The sequence below is a fragment of the Chenopodium album genome, chromosome 6 (assembly GCF_948465745.1).
Source record: "Chenopodium album chromosome 6, dcCheAlbu1.1, whole genome shotgun sequence".
Lineage (NCBI taxonomy): Eukaryota > Viridiplantae > Streptophyta > Magnoliopsida > Caryophyllales > Amaranthaceae > Chenopodium > Chenopodium album.
This window is the reverse complement of record NC_137839.1, coordinates 56,408,966-56,426,381: the sequence shown is the minus strand read 5'-3', so window position 1 is coordinate 56,426,381 and position 17,416 is coordinate 56,408,966. Positions and strand designations below refer to the sequence as shown.

At 33.8% G+C, this 17,416-nt stretch overlaps 1 long non-coding RNA gene across 4 annotated transcripts; it reads left to right on the top strand.

Annotated features, from left to right (window-relative positions):
* Positions 1 to 3,066: 3,066 nt before the first annotated feature.
* On the top strand, positions 3,067 to 6,910 carry LOC145636102 (uncharacterized). 4 transcript variants are annotated; one of them, XR_014114019.1, is made up of 7 exons: positions 3,067 to 3,420; positions 3,732 to 3,787; positions 3,883 to 3,929; positions 4,801 to 4,858; positions 4,977 to 5,159; positions 5,245 to 5,380; positions 6,670 to 6,910. It is a non-coding gene; the product is annotated as an uncharacterized LOC145636102 (long non-coding RNA). The 4 variants fall into 4 exon arrangements; XR_014114017.1 differs by having other exon boundaries at positions 4,801 to 5,159; XR_014114018.1 differs by having other exon boundaries at positions 3,870 to 3,929; positions 4,801 to 5,159.
* Positions 6,911 to 17,416: the final 10,506 nt, after the last annotated feature.

Here is a 17,416-nt window from a genome sequence, read left to right as displayed (position 1 = left end):
ATCAATTTACTTTGAAATTGGATAAATATAATTTATTAGTGTAAGTTATAAATTGTTTAATCAATATTGTAAATTATATATAATAAGTATTTTAGAAAACATGTTGTAAAAATTATAAATATTTATCAAGTTAGAAGCATGTGACATAACATATGTTTAAATCTCTTAATAAAGAATGTGAAATCAGCTTTCTTGTTCAAGTCATGATAAGGACCTTTGGATATCATTTCGATTCTAATTGTATCGTATGCCATTATTGTAATGAATATAAGTTGAGTGTGAATGGTTAATGTAATTTGTTTTTCATAGTGTTGTAGAATTTGTCACCATGAAAAGGAAAGAGCGTTGGTGGATGTACGATAGATACGATGGTGGTAATGCCCGTAGACTTAGGCAAGAGTTTGTGGATGGTGTTGAAAAATTCATACGGTTTTGTGAAGCTCACCGTGAGAGCCCGGGCATAGATGAAGTAAGATGCCCTTGTATGTTATGTAAGAATAGACGTCTTCATGATGCCAACACAGTAAAACTCCATTTGTACAAAAAGGGGTTTATACCTGATTACTATGAGTGGGTTTCTCATGGTGAAGGGTTCCCTACACCAAGTGTAAAGCAACCAAATACTTACCGTGAAATGGTTCTCGATGCTCTTGGGAGTAATCATGAACCACAGGGTGACGATAGTACTAGTGGTTCAGATGAAGAGCCAAATGCTCAAGCAAAAGCATTTCAAGAGCTTTTAAAGGCTGTCGAGCAACCACTGTACGAAGGTAGCTCCATGTCTGTGCTAGAAATGGCATCTTGAATTGTATCTTTGAAGTTGGAATACAATTTGCCCCATAGGTGCGTTGATGGGTTTGCTTCATTACTGAACGAAGCGATTCCCAACAATAATAAGATGGGGAAAACATTCTATGATACAAAGAAGATTCTTAACGGACTTGAGCTTCCGCACGAGAAGATCCATGAATGCCCAAAGGGTTGTATGCTATTTTGGAAAGCTGATGCTGAGTTGGATAAGTTTAGAGTGTGCAAAAGGGATAGATACAAGAGGACTTCAAAGGGGTCATTGGTTCCAATAAAAGAACTCATCTATTTTCCAATCACTCTAAGGCTACAAATATTGTTTGCAAAAAAGAACGTTGCGGAGGAAATGACTTGGCATTCCAAAAATCCAAGAGTCCAAGGCACAATGGCGCATCCTAGTGATAGTGAAGCTTGGAAGCACTTGGATTGATCCTTCCCCGATTTTGCATCTGAACCTAGAAATGTGAGACATGGTCTGTGTACCGATGGGTTTGCTCCTAATGGCAAGTTTGGGGGTAAGTATTCATGTTGGCCAGTCATTCTGACCCCTTATAACTTGCCTCCATCGATGTGCATGAAAAAACCATTTATGTTCCTTTCTGTGCTCGTTCCTGGTCCTAAAAATCCAAAGGGGAACTTGAATGTGTATATGCAACCGTTAATTAAAGAATTGAAACAACTGTGGGTTGTTGGTGTAACAACTTACGACATCTCGCAAAGAAAAAACTTTAATTTGCGTGCAACAATCTTGTGGACTATAAGTGATTTCCCAGCCTATGGTATGCTTTCTGGGCAATAGCTGGTAAAAAAGCATGTCCATATTGCTTAGACAAATCAAAAGCTTTTTGGCTTCAACATGGTGGTAAAATGTCTTGGTTTGATTGTCACCGCCAATTTCTTCCCCTCGAACATCCTTTTCGAAACAACAAAATTGCTTTTTGTAAGAATAAGGTTGAAAAAGGGATACCGCCTCACATATTGTCCGGCGACGAGCTATAGAAACAAGTTCAACACTTTGCTAAGGCAATAGATGGACCAGAAGCACTCGCAAGCTTGAAAAAGTAGAAACCAGGGTGGTTTAAACAAAGCATTCTTTGTTAGCTATCGTACTGGAAGACTCTTCTCCTCCGCCACAACCTCGATGTCATGCATATTGAAAAGAATTTCTTTAACCAACTAATTCACACAGTGATGGATGTGAAAAAAACATACTTCAGACACGGTTGCATCTAGAAATAACATTGCCAAATATTGCAAACAACCACAACTACATGTGATGGAGGATGCGAGAGGGAAAGACACTTTGCCAAAAGCCCCATTCTCACTCGACAAGGCTCAAAAGAAAGTGTTATGTGAGTGGGTAAGGACTTGAAATTTCCCGATGGTTATGCTTCTAATTTGAGTAGATGTGTAGATTTACAATCATGTCAGCTTCATGGTTTAAAAAGCCACGATTGTCATGTCTTCATGGAGAGATTGTTGCAAGTTGCTTTGAAGGAATTTCTCTCGGTCCATGTTTGGAAAGCTATTACTGAGATTAGTCTTTTCTTCCGTGATCTTTGTTGTTCCACCATCAAATTGAGTGATATGGAAAGATTGGAACACAACATTGCAGAAATTCTTTGTAAGCTCGAGAAGATATTTCCACTAGCGTTCTTCAACTCTATGGAACACTTACCAGTTCACTTACCTTATGAAGCTAGGTTATGTAGTCTTGTCTAATATCGTTGGATGTATCCGTTTGAAAGGTTTTAGCTCCTAAAAACTCATAGCCGCCATTTTCGTTTATACACCTATAGTTGTTTGCATATCACTAGTAGAAAAAATGCTATTTGTAATGCCCTATTAGTAACTGGCGTATGTTATGCTATTTACGAAAGCATCAATAGTAACCGACTAAAATAATGTCAGTTACAAATTTCATGACATTAGTAACCTGCATAGTAAATGTCAGTTACTAATATGTGGTTTATCATTGTTTGAAATTTTATTAGTAACTGACTAAATAAATGCCAGTTATAAATATTAAGTCAGAGAAACTTTGACTAAAAAATTTGTTTCTAGTTTGCAAACGTCAGTTACAAATATTAAGTCAAAGAAAGTTTGACCAAAGCGTTTGTAACTAGCTTACAAACGCCAGTTACAAAAATTAAGTCAAAGAAACTTTGACCCAAAAGTTTGTAACTACTCGTAGCTTACAAAAAATGTCAGTTATAAATATTAAGTTAGTACTTCCTTAGGTAAAAAAAAAAAGTTAGTACTTCCTAATAATTTTATTAAATTTTTATTGAAGTTAGAAGAAATAATTTTTTTTAAAACAAACAAAAGACTTAAACAATATCCCACCACTAGAGTCCTCCTAGATCCCTTACCTCTCGCTTTTGAGTATAATCAAATTTCCCCAATTTGTGTGCTCGATTCATCAATCTTTAATTCAATTTGTGAGTTTTAATCAATCCAAATGTCAATCTCAACTCGTACTAAAGAACCCTAATCATTAAAACAGTTACCCTTTTCGTTGGATCTTTGTTTTTAATTACTTCCTTCTACAGTTCAATTCGTGAGTTTCAAACAATCTTGTCAGTCCATACGATTTGCTAGAATATTCATCTGGTAAAATTTTTCGCATGATTATCTTCGTTTTTGTTAGATTTAACCTTTTAATTTGCCCAATAACTCTGAGTCGATTCTATTTTCTAATCGATTTTTTCAACCTTATATATTGAATTTCGCTATATTGATTGAAATAATTAAAACCTTTTGTCCAGAATATTTTGAGTATGCCCATATGTAATAGCCTGTTTTGGTTTTTTTTTTTTTCATTTGTTTATTGAAAATTTTTCAACCTTATATATTGAATTTCGCTATATTTATTGAAAATTTTCCATGAACATTAATAGTTATTTTTCATTCCTTCTTGTTAGGCACGAAACAATGCTTGTATTCTAATATCAGGCTCACTTAAACTTTTCAGTGACCGGTAAACTTGTTTGCCTCTTTAACATATTGTTCTTATAGCTATTGAAGGGCTGTATTGTTTTTTGTTGATTACAAAAATTCAGTTTCTTTGTTCAGATTCTTTAGATCAAGCTAAGAGTGCAAAAGGCTGGTAGCTCTACTAGGTAAATAGAGCTTTGATTTGGATCTTTCTTGGTTAATAGCATTTTATGTAGAGACAACAAAACAACTATCTTGTGATTCTTGCAATCAATTCAATCAGCTGCTCCATTAAGCAATTGTAGTTTTTATCCTTTTTCTTTTTAAGGTTTTCGATAATGATGGTACATTGCTACAATTAGAGCTTTACTTTCTCAACTGTGAACTTTAGGATTCCGAAGAAGGTTACTAGGAGAGTCTAAACCAAATTAGCTCTAGTAAGAATATATAAGAACTTATCACCCTGAATAAGATCCATTGTTGTACAAGATGCATTAGTGACTTTTGTGGTTGCTTTCAAAACTTAGTACATATGCTGTTTATTTTATCCACTTTTGGGCTTGTTGCAAATTTTCTTATTATTGGACTTGTTAGTGGATCTTAATCCTTGCAATATGTTTATATGTCTATGTAAGTACTTCCTGATTTATAAAGTGAATGGTTTATGGGAGGATTATTTATTTTTTCTTATCAAAATGTTTTTGTACTCATTGGGCAATTAAATGCTGGTGGAATATCTCATGCACCAATTTTCTTAATGGTTTTATGTGACAATCATTGTTTTGCTAACATACTCATCATTCATGTATCTAACAATCTATATCATGCATATCAGTGACATTATCTGAATTTGTTCTTAAATAATTATTTATTACTAGATGCTCAGGTCATTGCTTTCTTTATTTTCTTCACTGTGTTTACTGTATACCTTTCTGGACAATATTATTGTTTGATTCTTCTGATTAATACATACCTACTTAATTACTTGGAATATGATTTTGAAGTAAATTATTTCTATTATTTGTAAATTAAGGGAAATGCTTCTTGTTGTAACAGATTTGACAAATCCGGCAATGAGCAGTTTGTGACTGAATTTAGCAAATGGATTTTCCATGTAAGTTGCACTTCTGTATATTGGGTGTATTACTTGAATTTTCACGTGTGTTGATTAAAACTGAAGAGTTTATCTTCTTGTTGAAACATAACTTGTTCATCAAATTTGTTGTGTAAAGGAAAGCATGGCGTTTCCTTGAGTTCAGACGAGAGGAGGAGAGTTAAGGATTCATGAGAGTTTAGATTATCTAAGCACTGACTTGGTAGAATATATATCTGAATTATCAGATGCATGCATCAGTAAAAGAGTGGGGCGTTTTTACCATTGCTTTATCCGGTGGTTCTCTCATTGGCTTATTGGGGTATTCAATCTATTCATTGCTCATACTTTACATTATTCATGCCTTTTGGTTAATTATTTGTGTGTATCATTTTGTGCCAAAATAGAAAACTCACTGAAGCGCCTTATAACAAAACTATTGATTGGATCAAGTAGTATATTTTTTGGACTGATGAGCGTGTGGTAGCAAAGAGCCATGCTGACAGCAATTACAAGCTAGCGAAGGATGGTCTCTTAACCAAGGTCCTTTTTTCGCCCTCTTAATTTTCATCTATAGCTTCTTTACTTTTTGAACTGAAAGTGTTTTCCCTGCTTTGAAGCAGATTCATGTATTTCCTTGGTGTCTGCTTTTATTGTTATTGTACTTGTTTTATGACCTCGGAGCTTCATTTTGAATTTTGAAGCCCGCCTGTATGATTGCTATATTTGTGTACTGTGTAGTAACTGTGCAATTTATTGAATGCTCCTAATATATCTTTATTGAGTATATTTGCGATAAGAAGGGAACAACTATCATGTATGTGATTGTACTTAGAAAAGAGAGGTGGGGCAAGAATGGAAGAGGATGGTTTCTTATGATGTCATTTGCAAATCATTAGTAAGTCAACATGGATTGTAATTTTAATTTGCAGATTGTCATAAGTGTACCTCTGATATCATGCTAGGACCAAATTATCCTGCAAACTTTTATCAACCGCACCAATTATGAGTTTACCTTTACAGCTAGTACAACTATTGGTAGCCTTTAATCTTATCTTGACTTCTTGTTTCAGCTTCAAATTAATAGATGTTCTTAGACTATTTATTTTGAATTATCAATATGTGAGGTGTTGTAAAGGAACACTTTGAAAGGAGTTTGTATTGGGATATCTTCATTATATACGCTAGTGAGCTCTCATACATACTGATGGAACTGGCTTCATATATGAGGATCTAGTTTGTGGGTTTTCTTGGAATAATTGTAAGGCTTAGCTTAATTGATGAGTGACCATAACTCTGAGGTATTCTTTTGTCATTTTTAAGTCCAAATTTACTGTAGTTTATGTGGTGAAGGATTGCTATCAAATCATACTCTTTGGTGCTCGTATTTTTATAAACCATGCTATTTGTTCATATAACTTGAATTTGGTATCTTCTTTTTTCCAGCCTATTTTGATGCATTTCCGTTTATTTTAAAAAGGTTATGCAGTTAAGGGGACAGTCCTTGTTAATCAAACGGCATAAAGATAATCTTTATTTTTATTTTTATTACATATAATGTTCAGGTTGGAGTTCACTCAAGAGTTTTGAGCTAGTTTAGGCACTTAGATTCATTTAGTTAATTAAATAATTTTGCAAAGACTGATTTTCCTAAGTGTATGTCGATGTTTGATGTTACCTTAGTAGTCTCCCTTAGTTTTGATGCTTATTTTCTTTTATATCCCCTCAGTTTGATGCATTGACCATGTTGGAAGAGTTCACTTGGTGACGGTATGAAACAACCCTTTTTTAATTTATGCTATTGTTTATGTATATATTTCTTTCCCATGCAGAATTCTGTCGTAATATCAAGTGCTCAGTGTGGACTGCTGCTATCCCATATGAAACAGTCAAATTTGTGAAGCAGACATAGACAAAATCGACAAAATCGTCAAAATTTGAAGTTTGACCATTGTATAAATTAACTAACTAGCTTTTTATTAGTTATAGAGTATTATTTAGTGTGAATTGTGAGAAAAATATTTGTAATTTACAAGTACATCAATTCAATATAATTTACAAGATGTCGCTTAAGTTGGTTTTATATTGGTTAGATTGATAGTTATTAACAATTAATGGTCTTTACTTTGAAAAAAAATATAAATGTAGCGTTCGGATGGTGACAGTAGAGGAATTTGCTACTGCTACCATTTTTTATAAAAAAAATAATAAAAACACTATTCATGATTGGCATTAGGCTATGCCAGTCACAAATAATACTTTATTTGTAAACCGGTATAACTTAACGCTAGTTACAAATAGTATGCTTTCTAATTTAGAAAATAGCCTATTTGTAACTGGCGTTAGGTTAAGCCAGTTACGAATAGTACATTATTTGTAACTAACATTAGCCAGTTACAAATAATTTCCACTAGTTGTAACGGTGGCATTCGTAACCAACAATTCCAGTTACAAAAAGTCAATTTCGCCAGTTACAAATAGCATTTTTTCTACTAGTATTTCATCATTTGGCTTTTCTTGAATCACCTTATCATATGGCATAATTATATTTAATTGATATATGCCGTGAAGTTATAGCAACAAAGTAAGAAAACTTGTTGATGTCAAATGCATATCATATACTCACTTTTAACCTAAACAACTCGAGGAATTGAGCTTCATGTTTAATCCACACATCTTCTTTGCGAATAGTGGGTTACATTTGAACAATGTAGTCCTCAAACCCCCTTCCATATAACCAGATAAAGAGTATTAATGAAAATGGTGGACATTGGATACAATGCAAAATTCAATGAAATCTTAGTGAGTGTGATAATATACAAATTTAATGCCTCTCATATGGTTCCAGAATGCAGCTATTTCCCAAAACATATAAATGAGCACGTTGTAGTTCTTTTTCATCCAAAAAGCGACGAACTCCACTAGTATAAGCATGTCCATGATCAACCCTAAACAGCTCCGGAACACTATCATCCAAAGTGCTTTCAATATCATCATGAACATTATGACCTAAGTCACGTGTTTTGGTATCCACTCCTTGTTGGAAGTAGTTAGAGCAAAAGTACCCTATCTCTTTCGTTAGATATGCATTGCAAATTGAACCTTCCACACGAGCCTTATTGCCAATTTTACGTTTCAAATGATTAAGGAACCTATAATAAAAAAATATTGAATAATTTATACGTTATGCAGTTGTTTGATTGATAAACTCTTAGAATATATTAAAAACAAACAAAATGGGTAAGTTAGAAGACCATTTAAGCCTAGTTATGAACCTATAGCCTTGTAAATGCTTGAAAATGTCTATGATTAAGCAATTTTAACCTATAAACATGTTTCATATGCTAAATATGAGTTATTTGATTGATAAACTCTTAAAATATATCAAAAACAAAGAAAATGGGTAAATTAGAATGCTATTTAAGTCATTTTAGCCTAGTTATGAACCTATAGCCTTATAAATGCTTGAAAATGTGTATGGTTAAGCAATTTTAACCTATAAACATGTTTAATATTCTAAATATGAGTTGTTTGATTGATAAAATCTTAGAATATAGCAAAACCATAGAAAATGCGTAAGTTAGTAGACCATTTAAGCCATTTTAGCCTAGTTATGAACCTATAGCCTTGTATATGCATGAAAATGTGTATAATTTAGCCATTTGAACCTATAAAAATATTTAATATGCTAAATATGAGTTGTTTGATTGATAAAATCTTAGAATATAGCAAAAACAAATAAAATGGGTAAGTTAGAATACCATTAAAGCCATTTTAGCCTAGTTATGCCCCTATAGCCTTGTAAATGCTTAAAAATGTCTATGATTAACCAATTTGAACCTATAAACATGTTTTTTTTTTGCTAAATATGAGTTGTTTGATCGATAAAATCTTATAATATAGCAAAAACAAAGAAAATGGGTAAGTTAGATGGTCATTTAAGCCATTTTAGCCTAGTTATGAACCTATAGCTTTGTATATGCATGAAAATGTGTATGTTTTAGCCATTTGAACCTATAAACATGTTTTATATGCTAAATATATGTTGTTTGAATGATAAACTCTTAGAATATATTCAAAAACAAACAAAATGAGTAAGTTTAAAGGCCATTTAAGCCATTTTAGCCTAGTTATGCCCCTATAGACTTATAAATGCTTGAAAATGTCTATGATTAACCAATTTGAACCTATAAACAGGTTTAGTATGCTAAATATGAGTTGTTTGATTGATAAAATCTTAGAATATAGCAAAAATAAAGAAAATGGGTAAGTTAGAAGGCCATTTATGCCATTTTAGCCTAGTTATGAACCTTTAGCCTTGTATACGCATGAAAATGTGTATGTTTTAGCAATTTGAACCTATAAACATGTGTTGTATGCTAAATATGATTTATTTGTTTGATTGATAAAATCTTAGAATATAGCAAAAACAAAGAAAATAGGTAAGTTAGAAGGCCATTTTAGCCTAGTTATGAACTTATAGCCTTGTAAATGCTTGAAAATGTGTATGATTAAGCAATTTTAACCTATAAACATGTTTAAAATTCTAAATATGAGTTGTTTGATTGATAAAATCTTAGAATATATCAAACACAAAGAAAATGGGTAAGTTAGAAGGCCATTTAAGCCATTTTAGCCAAGTTGTGAACCTATAGCCATATAAATGCTTTAAAATGTGTATGATTAAGCAATTTTAACCTATAAACATGTTTAATATGCTAAATATGAGTTGTTTGATTTTAGGATGCCTACCAAAAGAAGCTTGACGAGTCTTCCACTCAAGGGTCATTACCGGACCCTAACCAGCTATATTGGGAGGTCGTTGGTGGTAGGAAAAAGGGTGTAGTGAAGGGTCCAGGTGCAAGTGCTAGTTTTTTTTACAGCCCCTCTTTCGAGAAAGGCTCGCAATCGTACAATCCTTCTATAGCTTCACAATTGGAGGAACATGTGCAAGCCGATGGAGGCACAGTTTGCTACGCAATTGCAGGATGCAAAAGTGCAAATGTAGGCATAGATGGAGGCACAGTTTGCTACGCAATTGCAGGAGGCATTGAAGAAGGAGTGGGAGGAGGCGGCAATTGAGAGTAAGCGAATGATGGAGACGATGTTGCAAAACTTGTTCTCTAACTGTTCAGGTGGTCCTCCATTTCAGCTTCGTAAGGAAGATGACCTGGACATGAGTGGTGGTGGGGTTGGTCACCAGACTCCGGTTTCGTAGTTTTTGTTCATAAAGCTCTTAGATTAGTATTGTTGATAAAGGCCTTAGTATTTTTTGGGGGGAATATAGGCCTTAGGTTTTTTTTTTTTTGGGAATATAGGCCTTAGCTTTTTTAAGGGGATATAAGCCATTTTGTTATTTTTTTGGGGAATATAGGCCTTAACTTAGTATTATATTGTCACATGTTGGCCTTATCTATTTTTTGAAAGAACATAGGCCATTACTTAGTATAATTCATATAGGCCTTACTTAGTTTTTAAGTTAAGATTAAAAAACTATTACTAACTAATTACTATTATTATTAACTTGAACATTGTTATTGTATGTATTGTTTGAAGTTGGACTTATTAATTATTACTATTATTATTTATATGAAATATGCATTTTATTTTTAATTTTTATTAATTTTAAAATAAATTCATTTGATAACAGGTTATAGGTTCAGGTTAGGATGGCATCGATAATGCAAATTGTATTATATGAAAATTGCAATATTGTTATATCATATTTGCGACCGTCTATACATGTCGCAGATTTAATTAATTGCGACCGTCATGAACAGTCGCAATTCTCTAAGAAATTGCGACCACCAATTACCCTGTCGCGGTTCCCAGGAATTTGCGACCATCTTAGACGGTTGTAATTTTCTGAAAATTGCCAAAGCTAGGACCTTGTCGAAGTTCTTAGGATTTTGTGATCGTCTTAGGCGGTCGTAATTTTGATCAATTGCGATCGCTCAAACTGTCGCAAATAACTGATTACGCCAGCTTTAAAAACGGTCGTTGAAAATAAGAAAAACGGTCGCAATTTGATATGCGACCGCCAAGTGGACGCAAATTTTTGTTTTTGCGACCAACAGAATAATGACTGGGCCTTTGCGACTAGTGACGGTCGCAATTTCCAATTGCAACCGTTTTCTTCATATTTTGCGACCGGCATTGAGGGTCGCAATTCACTTGGTTTTTTAGTAGTGTTAGACGATTCATGAACGATATAGGAATGAGAAAATTTGTTGATATGCACTACCCTACGTCTCGTGAATTGACATGTGAATTTCTTTTCTCTTTAACTATTGTAAATAGTAAAAATGTGCCGAATTTGATTTTTAGGTTGAACAATAAGAATGTTAGTTTAACTTATGTTGAATTCTGTAAATTATTTGATTTGGAATCTGAATTACCTCACCATTGGCATGCTGATTATAAAATGGATGATGTTTATCGTGTTTTGACTGGTTTGCCGGCCCCTAACGCCTAACATGCTACTGCCAGACCTATCCATCACCTTGTTTCTAAATTATGGCAAAGATTTTCGGGTGTTTGCTTTTTAGGTAGGAACGAACCACATAACGCCCAAACCAACGAACTTGTTGTAATTGGACATTATGTGTTTGGGTATGGTAAACTTAACATGGGTATAAGATATATTATCCACCACCTTAGTAGACATGCCACGACTAGTAACATGGCTAGTACCCCTATTAGGTTAGGAGGCCTAGTTACTAGGATAGCAGTAAAGAAAGTCGGGTTTGTGGAGAGTAGGCCCCACGGTCTCACTAACTGTGGGTCGGACACTTATATGAACCTTAGGCACCTTGAGGACTTGGGTTGGGTGAGATTAGATAGATAACAAATCCCCCACTGGTGTGTTAGGTTAGCAGCTGAGCAATCCTTCCCTATCTTTTCTCTACCTAACCCTGACTTGACTGCTTTTCCTCCTAAGCAAGACTCTTACACTTATGACATGCTAGTTGCCCATGCTCGGGGGCAAGCATAGCCAGTACAACCACCCTAGCCTAAGCCCGTGATAGCACCATCACCACCACGCATGCCTCACATGGCCCCACCTCCTCCTAGGATTGATTCTGAGCTGGTTTGGGACTTACAAAGTATAGGTCAAGACTTATGACGTATAGAGCATTCACAGGGTGACCTTAGGAGGATGGTAGGCTCCCTCGACCAGCAATTAGGGTACCTTGAGAAGAACCAGGGTAGAGCCCTGTATCCCATGTACGATGATTATGCTAATTGGGGTAATATTCCCAACGATGTTATTTACCCTGATTGGTTTCAACCCCCACCCCAGGGATACGATAGAGATCCCACCGCCTGTGGTATTTATGTAACACCCCCTCCTTTCGGATTTGGAAGCGTTAGCGGAATTACGCTTGAACGGGAGGCTACTTAACTTCGTTTAGAAAAGTCAAGCTTAACCTAGGTCTAAAAGTCAAATTTAACTTATTCACACATCCAAATTAAGTTGTTTAAGCTAAGCGCAAACTATGTGAACAAAAGAAAATAGCAAACAAACTTTAACATGGACAAATCAATTACATTCAAAAGCCAAGGGCAGAACAACCCTTATCGGCCAAACTAGACTAAATTCAAAATAATTAAACAATCAGCTAAAAACAAAGGCATACAAGCCTAAAAGTTAGGTTCTAAACTCTCAATCCCCAACCCAGCGTCACAGATATCAAATAAACAAATGAAACCTGCAAATTATAACAACGTTCCACAATCAGTGAAGAGCAACTAGCAGTTCTCCCTCAAATCAGAAATAGAAGATCTTAGACTTAAATTAACAGAAAGAAACCATAACCACAATCAACTTGAAAACTCAAATGAAATCACTTAAAACCATTAAACCATACAAACAATGAAATATTTCAAAATAAACTTAAAACAGAAATATCAATATTAAATCACTCAATTTCAATCATAATAATATATAGACTTCAAATAAGTAATAATTTATTAGTTTAAACATTTCAAAACCAAAACCTTCAAAACAGTAGAACTGGCATGGAGGGAACGCTAGTGGCCTCGCAATCCACTTCCTAAGGTTTGTCAGGACGAACCCCCGGTCATCTCGCAGAGACCGTGTCTAAGATTGGCCAACTCCCGGTTATGGGTAGATGCCTATAAGGTCTTACACACCCCCGGACGACAACAATTAACCCAGGTTGAGCTACCTAAGACTCGCAATCCAGGTAGTTAGCATGTTCATTAACCATCGGGAAGCAACTCGGCCTCACACCCGACTATGGCCCCACACACAATTCAAAAATCACTTAAAATAGATAATACAATATATTTCACTCAGAAATCTGCAGAGAAGCCAAAAATGGTCTTACACTCAATTCAAACTGCATAAGAAAATCATATTTCTTAAATTCAATTGAAACTCCCTTTCAAAACACACTTCAACTTAATAAAACACAAAAGGTATCGTCTGAGTTTGGGAATATAATTAATTATCGAAATTCAACAATTAAGTGCATTCACAACTCTTGGCGAAGTGATGCTAAAGACAGTGTTATCCTTCTCTAAAGCATTACGACGTCGACAATACAATTACAACCCACACATATTCAAACACACATAGAAATATTTCACTTTAGGGGTTTATAATACCCAAAAATTCAATCATCACCTATTTAAAAATATAATTTTAAATAAATTGAAATACTTACAATAAAAAAATTACATAAAATCATTTAATTAAACCAAATATCCAAACTATCATTTCATAAAACAACCAAAACGAGACAGCAACATACAAGTCCAATAATCATCATAAAAACCTAACCAATCATGCTTCAAATGCGAAATAAAAATTAGGGCATATACATACACTCATTAGGAATCATATAAAACCATTCTGGATTTGAAATTCAAGAGAGAACATGCCAAAATAAAATCATATTTACAGCAGCCCCTACACTAATGTACAGCAGTACCAATTATACCAATTCACCCAAAAACCCACCTTAAACATGAAACTAAGATTAGCTCATTTTAGTACACACTTTTAAAACACAATAGGCCATATTAAACATGCATTTGCGCTTAGAAATCAAGGAATACACAATTGAAAATCACCATCCTTCACACGCCTAGCAGATTAGGGGCAGAAGCTATGTTGCACTAATTTAGGCACTTTAAACTATCTTAAATTATATAAAATCATGCTATATCAATTTAGGGAATATCCTAACATGATGATAATTCAAATTAGGCAATAAAATCAATCAAGATAATTAATTTAAGAATTTAAGACCTAAGAAGATATACTAAACATGTTGTCAGCAATCCAAGAGTTTAGAATATACATGCTCATAAAAAGATAGAATTTTGCATATAAACATGGAATTTCGCTATGATATAAACTCCTCAATAATCCTAACATGATAACCTAGAAGATATATTCAATTGGTCACAAATATAAGATATATACATGCTCATAAGCTCTGTCTAACATCACGTTCATATTCTCGTTGGCAGCACAGCTTGTCTCACAGAATCAGTCATTTGGTGGCCTTAAACACCTCCGAATTTTACCCATAATATATCAAATCGTTCGTAAAACAATCCTCTACAATAATATAAAATAAAATCATTGAATTCATGGCTCATTCACGACTAATAACCACTGCAGAAACTACAGTCTTATACAAACATAATCAGATTACATAATCAGTTTTTTAAGTACCCACAAGTCATCACAAAACCTAATATAATCATAAAAAATATCATACACCTATTAGGGATTGATTGTAAGATAATTCAAGCATGGAAAACATGATTCAAGCACCCAAAATCCCTTAATTGTACACGAGATTCTGACATACATATCAAGAACGAAAATCAACAAATCAATCTAACCCTAACATGATTTCTACCTATCAATTCAACCCTAAAACCTAGCATTTCTAACCTAAGGGAAGAAAGGCTAGTTACCTTGATGTATAAGCCACCAAAACAAGAAGAAAAGGACAGCACTACCAAGTACAAACAGCAGCAACCAATACGAACAACACCCTCCCAAGTAGCCTTGTGCCTTGCTTCGTTTCCGTGTTGTTTTTATAGGGGAAATGGAGCACGACTTTTGCAGAGTTTATGGCAGTATGTTAGTGTTTGATTTCCCCTTGATTCCCACCTTGAATCCCACGAAAAATATGGGGAGAAGAGGAGTGAGTTGCTGCATCTTTTGGGTGGAGAAAAACTGATGAAAGTTAGCCTTGTTTTGTACGTTATAAGAGAAGGAGAAGGAGAGGAGTTGGGCAGCCATAATTAGGGGTTATTACCATTGATTAGAGGAGGTTAATTAGGGTAAAATGATCAGCCAAATATCCCTCAAAGCTGCTATGTACATCAGCGTAAAATGGGCTCAAAAGAAGCGCACCAACAAGCCCCATAATAACTAGGTTCAAGGCTTTTCGTTGGGCTTGATTAAATGATTACTTTAGCTTAAGAATGGGTTTAAGGAAGCTAATAAACAAGTCTATCTTAATCTATATAGTAATGAAAGCTTTGAGGAAAAACTCGACCAATATATAAATGCTAGTTGACCCGAAACTAAACTAGGAAAGGAAAGTAATGGAAGACATTTTAAAACGCGTTTAAAAACAACAATATAGATTATATTATTGATATCTCAATAATAATATAAATAGTAATTACAATAATAATAATGAAAACAATAATTTAAATCACGAAACAAAAATATATATAAAGTTCATATTTTACAGAAAAGCAATATAAAGAGGCGATATACGAAACAAATAATATTATTAATTTATAATGACCCAATTAATAAAAGGAAATTATAATGAGTTTTATAAATATAAATTAAAGAACAGTTTGTAAACAATATCAATTCGATAATCAAGTCGACGGAATCACCCAATACAACTTTATACATCGATATTGATACGATTGAACGTAAAACATCTTTAAAATCATAGAAACATTTTATACCTATCAAATTGGCACTTCAGTCAAGGAATCACCCATGATGACCCGTATCAATTGTGATAAGTTAAATATTGAAATTACATATTTTTTTAGAAACACTTACTGAATTGATGCTTAAGCTTAAGGAATCACCCTTTAAAGCTAATATCAATTCAGATAAGTCAAATACGGTTTGAAATGATTAAAACTCAAATATAGAACCCTTTTAAATAATAACTTTCAAACGTCTTGTCAAAATATTATAATTAGGGTTTCAAAAGCTTGGGATTACCCTTATATTAAAATAACGAAATCAACATTTCAATTTAGAAATTGATATTTAAATTAGAAATTAGGTTTACTAGGTTTAAATGCACATAAAATAATGGTTCAAAAATACGGGGTGTTACAATTTATACTGACTATTCATCTTTCCACGAGTACAGCCAGGACATACCTTTTGGGGGACCGACTGGGGGGGTTTCAGCTTAACTATTTTGGGGGTAGCTTTTCTGCTGTAGATGGTGCAGGTGGCAGTGGTGGAGGATTTGGCTCCATGGATGAGGATTAACCATAATGGGCTAGTTCCCGAGCCAATGAGGACATTGTCTGATTTTGGCTTGGGGGAGATTTTTGGATCTGGTATCTTTCTTTTTCTCTTTCTTTTAGGTGTGTTTTAGCATAAATTTATTGCTTTTTAGTGTAGTTTTATTGCTTTGATAAAAATAAAAAAAAGTACAAAAAAATTGAAAAATTAAAAATCCAAAAATACGTTCCAATGAATTGTAAATAATGCTTCCCTGTGTCCCATACTTGAAAATTGTTTTGATTCTTTGTATATGATGATGAGCATTGTGGATAGGTTCACTACAAGAAAAATGTCTTTTTGTAGCGATTGTACATTCGCTACAATATGCAAGTATGTTTGTGAAATAATTAAGGAAGTCGTATCATTTTACAATCGCCATGGTTTACCCATATAAAATCGATACGGAAAACATAATAATACATATCCACACTATTTTTACATATTTATATAATTTTGTGAAATCGTATCATTTACAATCGCTACTAAATCCTAAAAACCGATACGAAAAGCCTTTTCAACACTAGATATATAAATATTGTTTGACAAGGAATACATAAAATATGTCATAGCTTATTGGTGAAACATTTAATATAAGAGTTTGAGGTTGCTTGTTCAATTCTTGTAAAGATCATATGCATGTTTTTTTTTTTTTTTTTTTTTAATTTTTTTTTAAGAAAATGAGTTAAACCTTTATAGCGATTGTAATCGTTACAATAATCACCACGATTGGATGTAGTTTTTCGTATTGATTATTGAGGATAACCCCAACGATATTGAAAACCACTACTAAAGGCTAAGGCAACGGGGGATATTATATTGAATGACCATTCGTTGGGAAAGCTTTTTGTTGCAATTATAATCGATTCTAAAGGTTAAAATAATCGCTACGAAAAGGTTATTTTCTTGTAATGGTTAGCCATGATTTGAAGTTTGATTGCTTGGATGTCTTAACATGCGCCAATTTTGCCCAACTACTTGTGAATGTAGTGCTTGACTAGTTTATTTGGTTAGGAACTGTGTGTTAGTTCCTGGTA